The sequence below is a fragment of the Chironomus tepperi genome, unplaced genomic scaffold (genome assembly GCF_022539635.2).
Source record: "Chironomus tepperi strain 1889 unplaced genomic scaffold, CSIRO-AGI_Ctep_v1 contig_330, whole genome shotgun sequence".
Classification (NCBI taxonomy): Eukaryota; Metazoa; Arthropoda; class Insecta; order Diptera; family Chironomidae; genus Chironomus; species Chironomus tepperi.
Genome location: NW_027226452.1, coordinates 19,276 through 28,222, shown reverse-complemented (window position 1 = coordinate 28,222; position 8,947 = coordinate 19,276).

Sequence of the window (8,947 nt, the reverse complement as noted above, 5' to 3'; positions counted from 1 at the left end):
TAGCAAAGGAAATCTACGAATTACGATTTTCTGAATGTGTCACAATTTTAATTGATAGCGATAATTTCATGAAATTCCGAATCAAATCCACATGCATTAAAATATGACAATATAAAGAAAATACTGTAATACTTTTATTAATTCCGAGTAGACAAAAATATTCTAATAGCAGCGAAAAAGCATCGGTAACCTAGTGGTTAGAGTGTTGGTCTACTGACCCTACCGATTCGAGTTCGGTCGCAGGAGAAATATTGTCGAATTCGGGTGCTTTTTCACTATATCAAGTGTTTTCAACTCGGTTTGAGTAATCGCGACACACACATTATACTTAGGTCCATTGCTCAGATATATCCTCAGTCCTGGGCCATACAAATGTGTAGAACTGGAAGAAACCCAAAACGACATTTATGACAAATCATCAATATAATTATTAATATAATACAACGTACCTATGTATATAAAATGAATGCATCATCTCCGTTAATCAGTATCAAATCTTCTTTAAATTAGTGAACATTAACTACAAGTGTACTTAAAAAATGATTGTCAAAATCTTCATTTTAATTGTCGCTTTTGTAGCTTATTCTGAAGCTTTTATAGCTTATTCTCTTAGTTTACCATCATTTGGAGATTTGGATAAAGATTCTCCAAAAGAAGTTGAATTTACCCAGTTCGGAAACTACAGTATGTATTGAAGTTATCCCTAACAGGCAAAGAGTACATGCTCATGGTACAAAAATACAGCTACGGTACCTAAAAGCTGTCTCTTTGCCTGGATTGTTAACATCTACAAAATGAGTTTCTATTAAAGGTGGACATACCGAAGATGGCGTTCAATATCAGAAGAACTACTACTTGTCAAAATCTTTCAAATCATCATGGGATGAAGCTAAAGAAATTTGCAAAGCATATGACATGGAATTAGCATCATTTGAAACATACGATGAATATCAAAGTTTTCTAAATAAAACAGATGTAATTGAATATTTTGCCGGTTTTGATGAACATTACGTTCATGTTGATGAGATGCCATCGATCCCTAATTTAACTACAGAATGGATTTTGATAAGTTCAAATGAAGATCTTCCATACAACATGCATTTTAGTAGTGGAGAATCAAATTTTGATCATAAGAAGAAACAATGCTTATCAATAGGAAGAGCGAATTATACTTTAAGCATTGGATACAATGATATCAGCTGTGATGACATTAAAACTAACTTTTTATGCCAAAAAATGTCAAAAACCAACCTTTGATTTGGTATCAAATAAAAATTGAACGGATTATACAAAATATTGTAGTTTTTCATAGTTTTACACTCCATAGAGCTCCAATGACCTCCCGGTTGCTACATGGTGACCCAGACGTAACAATGTGACAATGGTTTAATACAACTTGATGACTTTTATAACTATTAGCCTTCTTTTTCAGGATAAATTCAGTTAATTGATTCTGATGCCTCATGGGAAGTCAGAGTCAAGCTCCTGGCTCTTCAGAGTCAAGCCGATTTTGTACCGAATTTGGGACTGATTTAGTGACTTGTGCATTTCTGATGGAATATTGTGAATTGATGCTCGAAGTAGACTAGATTCCATGCTAAATCCGAGTCGACTTCGAGCTCTACGTGAAGGTTTTATGCTCATTTATGGTTATCCCAATTGAAAACTTTACTGTAAGACCATTGAACCAAAATGGCTGGGAATTAGAAACTGGCAGAAGTTATTTAGAGACAGATCCAGCTTCCAACGTAATCAAAAAGCGGCAATGGGTCACCGTGCGACTTCGCCAAAGAAGTAAGTAGGTAAGTAGTTGAAAACTAAGTAAAATTCAAATTATCCACACTTCCTGTATCCGAAAATAATTTGTCTACCCAAATTCTCTCACTTCTCACTTCCACCATTCCCCCCAACATTATCAATTTCCATCCAAACACAGCAGCAAATAGAATAAAAATTTCACATAACCATTACATTGAATACACAATAAAAAGTAGCGGAATCAAGGAAGGAAAACATTCCTATCAAATTTAACGATGTTTTTCTTCCAAATATTTGAATTGATTTGCTTCTTTATGTATGCAGACAGTAAATACCTGTCAGTAAAAATGTTCATCTTACCCCTAAAGTTCTCATACACTTCCCCCATCCCCAGACATAACATTGAATGCAAAGAATCTCATAACATTTTCGATTCCTAATCTAACTTCCGTTTTTTATTGAAAAAAATTATCCAATTTGAAAAAAAGGGGGAAGAATGACGACAAAAATTGTAAGGAACTCACACATCGATTTGAATTTTTATTTTTATTGCATGTGAAATTGATATTTGCTACCGTATCGATAACGATTTTATGTTGGGCATGCCGTTTTCGTGTGTTTCGTATTGGAATCGCAATAAAAAAATCAAACTACTAATACAAAATAACGATACTGTGAGAAAAGCCAGGGAAAATCATTTAAATTGTTATTGGATAAATTCCTTTTGTGTCAAATAAAAGGTTCCATAAATTTTCCAATTGACTTCTTCGTGTGCTTACTATTGCTTCCTTGATTTTTTTTATATATATATATATGCTTAAATATCGATATAAATGCGATGATGCTGGAGGGGAGATGTGTGAGGAATTTATTTAAGGAATTGAAGGATTTGTTGAATGCTTGCTTACTTAGGTCGCTGTAAAAGTCGATGGTAAGCTATAGGCTCTAGTAGGCGCAACTTTAACTTGACCATTTTGCATGCTGTTGCTTGTCAATGATCGATTTAAAGACTAAACCTGTTGCTAGCTTTAATAATTTCCTTCCCGGTCGTTGTGTAATCTAAATCAGCTAATGGAAAGAAGCTGTTGATAGATTTAGCAAGGCATGGACGTTTCGAAATTCACACTCAGTAATTTGAAATTAAAGGCATTCTTCTCCTTAGTTGAACTTTTAAATATCACTTTTGATAGTTATTATTGTAGAAATTCTTGCTGTGATCAACGAAGTAAGAAGTTTTGGATTTTCTTATTTTGGATTTAACCTCCACTCGCAACCTTCCTCCGTTCTTCTGAATACATCACTAGCAAATACCAATTTTTCAGTGGGTTTTCTGATTTTGTTTTCTCAAAAATTCATAACAAATTGAAATTGGAATAAATTTTACACTAAAAATCATTTTCCTACATATTTCTCTGCCCCGTGGTAAATCCTAGAGTGTCACCTTAAGAAAGTTAATTGCAAATTCTAATCTATACCTTTAAGATGCATATAGAGTACTTGAAAGACGCTCATTGTAGACCAAACCGGGAAAGAAGTGTCTTTGGGCCTGCTTAACAGATTTTACTGAATTCATGACAGTCACACTGAAATTAAAGCACAATGTTCCGTCTTTCCATGTAGAGTGCCTATGGAGGTACACCTCAATCGGAACTACAAAGTATATTCTTAGCTTTACTCCTAACTCCTATTTATTAATTTCAGTGGTTGGCAACCTGTGTGCCGTTGAAAATACCATAAAAGTATGCTGTGCTCGATTGGGGAGTTGGGGAGGTCGTCGATCTGACTCGGTGACTGACCAATCGTCAAGTGTTTCACCTTCTCGTGGTACTTCCTGTTTTCACTAAGAACACCGCTGGCGACCGAAGCTGTGCCGGAATAAGTACTTTAAAGAATAGATTAAAAGCCTATTCAAACTCCTCGCCTGTAGGGTGGCAGCCCCACAAACAGGCTAGGTATAGTAGGTTTACAACTTGCTATATCCGAAACTAAACTGTACAAAGAAAATTACAAAAGGATAATAGGACTGGATTAACAACGACAACCCAATGCTTACGAACACGGACAACGATTGGACAATGGAATATCAGGACACTCTTCCAGAAAGGCATGCTGGCACAGGTGAACAAAGAATTCAGTAGATATGGGCTGGATGTGCTAGGGCTGAGTGAAGTGAGGTGGACGGGCGTTGGTCAAATGACATCACCGTGCGGTACTCTACTGTTGTACTCTGGAAAGGAAACCGAGCATAGTGGAGGAGTTGGGATTCTCCTAAGCAAGGCAGTTCGAGACTCAATTCTAGAGTGGGAGCCCGTATCAGACAGGATTATCAGAGTAAGACTACTTATGAAGTATAAGAAGCTTACAATTATTCAGTGCTACGCTCCCACTGAAGACAAGGAAATGACGGTTAAGGAAGCTTTTTATAGTCAACTTGACCAGACCCTGGCTAAGGTTCCGAAGCAAGATATGGTATTGCTGTTGGGAGATTTCAATGCCAAAGTAGGTGATTCAAATGAAGATGTTGAGCATGTCATGGGCAAGCATGGACTAGGGGTGCGAAATGAGAATGGAGAGCTACTTATTGGACTATGCGGAAGTCACAACTTGGTGGTTGGTGGCACTCTGTTCCCTCATAAGAATTGCCACAAAGTAACATGGAAATCACCGAATCGACGCGACCAGAACCAGATTGATCACATCTGCATCAGCCGGAAATGGAGCAAAGCACTGCTGGATGTCCGCAATAAGCGTGGAGCCGATGTTGGATCCGATCACCACCTAATAATCGGGAAGCTTAGGTTCTATTTTAAGCGTGTAAAGAAGATCGCTCAGACAAGAAAGAAGTTTTGCCTCACAAAACTCAAGTCTACTGCAGCCAGATCCCGATTTGTCGCCAAAATGAAGGAAAGTATCTCGAATGGCGATAACAACTCTATCGACGGAAAATGGAGGCAAATCAAAGAAGGAATTGTAAGTGCCTGCGATAGTGAGTTAGGGAAAAAGCAAAACAAGCGTGAGGACTACATTCGTGAGAGCACCTGGAATACCATTGATCAAAGGAAGGAAGTACATGTGGAGCTCCTGAATGCTGGTGAGTCGAGAGCTACCGAATTGAATAAGCAATACTCAGTGTTGAATAAGAGAGTCAAAAGGCAAATAAGAAACGACTGGAGGCGACATTTAAATGAACTCGCAGAAAGAGCACAAGCAGCGTCAGACTCTGGAAATATGAAGGACCTTTATTGCACCATAAAAGAGCTTGGTGTCCAGTCAGGAAAGAAGCAAGTACCAATCAAGTCAAAAGATGGAAAAGTATTAGTCACCATCGATGAACAAGCAGCCAGATGGAAAGAGCATTTCGAGGAAGTGTTAAATGTGCAACGTGATGGCATATGTGTGGAAGAGGTTGCAAACCCACCGTCTTTGCCAGTAGACATTCGACCTCCTACAAAGAAGGAAATTATCGATGCTGTAAGAAGACTGAAGAACGGCAAAGCTGCAGGAATGGATGAGATACCAGCTGAAGTCCTCAAAGCTGATGTAAATGCTACCGCAAGCATACTTAAGCCACTATTTGACGAGATATGGTCACTAGAGCAATATCCCGAAGACTGGAAGGAGGGTTTAATTATTAAACTTCCTAAGAAAGGAGATTTGAGTTGCTGCAATAACTGGAGAGGAATAACACTCCTGTCAGTTGTAAGTAAAGTGTTTATGTCTGTGATACTGCAGAGGTTAATGGAACCAATCGAAACGAGATTGAGGAAGGAGCAGGCAGGCTTTCGTCCATATAGATCGTGCATCGATCAAATTAGCACATTGAGGATCATCGTAGAGCAGTCAGTCGAGTGGCAATCAGCACTTTACCTCGTTTTTGTAGACTACGAGAAGGCATTCGACTCAATAGATCGGGAGTGCATCTGGACTGAACTTCGAAATTTAGGAGTTCCCGAGAAGCTCATAAGGCTGATACGTGAAGCTTATAATGGATTTAGATGCAGAGTGTTGCACGATGGGGTACAATCAGAGTCGTTTGTGTCTCTAACTGGAGTCAGACAAGGAGATCTACTGTCACCATTACTTTTCCTAATTATTATGGACAAAGTAATGCGTTCGGCGACGAGAGGAAAGCCAAGAGGAATCGTTTGGTCATTAAATGATCGTCTGGAAGACTTGGACTACGCCGATGACGCGTGTTTGTTGGCACATACCCATCAGGACATGCAAGGGAAGCTCAGAGATCTCGAATTAGAATCAGCAAAAGTGGGCCTTGTCATCAACGTCAAAAAGACGGAAGAGATTCGAGTCAATGCGAGGAACAATAGCCCATTGATTATCGGTGGACAAGTCGTAAACCGAGTTGAGCATTTTACGTATCTCGGCAGTAACATCTCAGCAGATGGCGGTACGAAGAAGGACGTGGATCAGAGGATACAGAAGGCGAGAGGTGCATTTATGAGACTCTCGAACATATGGAAATCCACCATCATAAGCAAGTCACTGAAGATGAAGATCTTTAATGCATGTGTCAAGTCGGTGCTGCTTTATGGATGCGAGACGTGGCTTGTAACTACAAACATACAACAAAAGTTACGGGTTTTTGTGAATCGCTGCTATAGACATATACTCAGAGTATGGTGGACTGGTGATCCACTTGATTGGCCGTCAAACCAAGTACTGCTGCAAAGAGCTGGTCAGGAAGACATTAATCGGGAAGTCCTCAAACGAAAGTATGGATGGATAGGACACACGCTACGAAAACGAAACACTAGAGAATGTGTCGTAAATGGGATTGAAACACAAACCTGTTTCACCGCGCTTGGATGGAATCCACAAGGAAAGAGACGCCCTGGTGCTCCAAAGGCAACTTGGCGTAGAACAGTAATGCGGGAATGTCAATTAGATGTCAAAACAGAGAATTTATACAAGCTTTGTGATGTGGCCAGTAACAGAGTCAGATGGAAGGCCTTAGTAATAACCTAGGCTCCAAGTCGGAGCATGGTTCCAGTAAGTAAGTATGCTGTGCTCGGTTTCAGTCGAGACTTACCCAAGGTTTACCATCAATTACTACAGCAAATCTAAAAAATTTCCAAAATTCCCTCTGGAATCAACAACATTGAAATCGTTCCTCCAACTTAATAATTTTCTTTCTTTCACATAAAGCAAGCATTCTTATGCTAATTTTACAGCTTCTGATGTCGTGCTGTGTAAATTTTATTGTTTGAAATTTTTTTTGCACCATCTTGACTAGTAAAGGTTGAAAAATCGAGAAAAAAACAAAACATCGGAAACAGAAATGTCTAAAGATTTATCGGAAATACCTAACTCCTACCATTATTCAATATTTATTGACCTTCTCACGTCCTCTTTTGCTGAATTTCTTTAGAAAATTAATTTTGATATCAAAAAAAGGAGATTAAAAGTAGTTCGATGAGGAAGAATTCTTCCATCATGTCCATCGTTCCGCTCTTTCTCAATCGATTAATTTCCATATTTTAATTAGTTTTTTTTCTCAATTTCTTGACTTTGTCACTTTGTCTTATTGAGAGAGCAAGACCCAGAAAAGTGTAAAGATGAGAAAAAAGAGGAAGAAATTTTTTTTCAATTAAAACTTTTTCACTCTTTTTAATTAAAAAGGCAAAAGAGAAGCACAAAAAGAAAGTATGACAGTGAAAAACTAGCATTGATGTGGTCACACATGACTGAAAGAAGCGCATTTTGATGATATTGGATGTTGATGGAATGTTAGGAGCAATTATTGGCTTTATTTCTAAATTTCTGGTATCTTGAACTTCTTGATATTGACAGTCTTACTTGATTTGGTTTGAACCAGTGGTGGGCAACCTGTAAGCCGCTGCACATTTGTGAATCTTATCACTAAGGTGTGCAGCGTAAAATAACAGATTGCTACAAGTTTAAACAGTCATCAGTTCGAGTTAAATTACGGTTTTCACCCAAATGGACCAGATATCACTTAATTTTGGTCTACTAAAGGCAACCAAGACAATTTTAACAAAGAATATGAAGATGTGATCAGGTATTTGTAAGCTTGATAGCAGCAGGAATGAAACCAAATATTCTTCGACCTTACATATTTACCCGGGAAGTAAACGACGTAGAAATGATTACAAATCTGGTGTGACTCTTGCCAGCAACCAGATTCGGTCGAATTCGTTCAATTACCAGATTCATGCTAGTCTGTTACTGAATTTTTCACATTTTCTACGACAATCAATCAAAATAGATATGTAAGTCCAGAGAAACAAGGGTTTTTGAAGTCTCGGTCTCCATGAATTCTTGGAATTGAGAATAATACGTCTCGGAACTGGCATCAAGAAGCCATTCAGAGGAGTAAATGCCACCAAGAGCATAATGCCCAAAATTTTAATTTTTGTTGAAAAATGGTCTGAAATCATGACACGAGTGGACAAAAATTCTTTATAACTAGTTGATGACGAGTCAATTTCCAGATGATGACTACTTCAAACTTAATTCTATCCACTCGGGTCAGTCATTAGGACAACTTCACTTTTTTGTCATGTACATTGCTACATAGCAGTGTCCAAGAGAATCTATCAAGTCCTAAGTGTAGTTACAAACTTGAAATTTCACATCAAGCTCCTAAAGTCCTAAACATAGAATTTATGATGAATTGTCGACTTTATAGCTATTCATACTTCCAACAAATCGTAGTTTGTTCCATTCAAGACTAACTTCAAAGACAGTAACCCAAATTTACATCCATTTTTCCTTAAAATATCGGCTAATAAAATTCACATCGCGTTTCAACTTTACCCAGAAAGGATTTCTCATGCTATCATCATCGATCGAGTGTCAAAGTAATTAATATTCCGAAAAATAATTCCAATTTTCCATGATTTCTCACGTTTACCAATTAATATTTTTTTTTTTTTCGCTCATTTCTTATGCTGATGATTTATTAGCATTTTTCTGAACTTCCTTTTTTCGTGATTTGACTTTTTTTTTTCTTCTTATTTCTTTATAAACAAAAATATGAATATTCTATTGATACATAAAGGACGATATTTGCATAGTTTGTGAAATTGTTAATTAAGAAAGTTGAAAAAAAAGGGGGAAAGATTTTGTTATGAATGTGATTTTTTTTGGGATATCGATTGATGTTGATGCATTTTGGGATGTTAGAAGCTGTTGAGATTAGAATTATCAT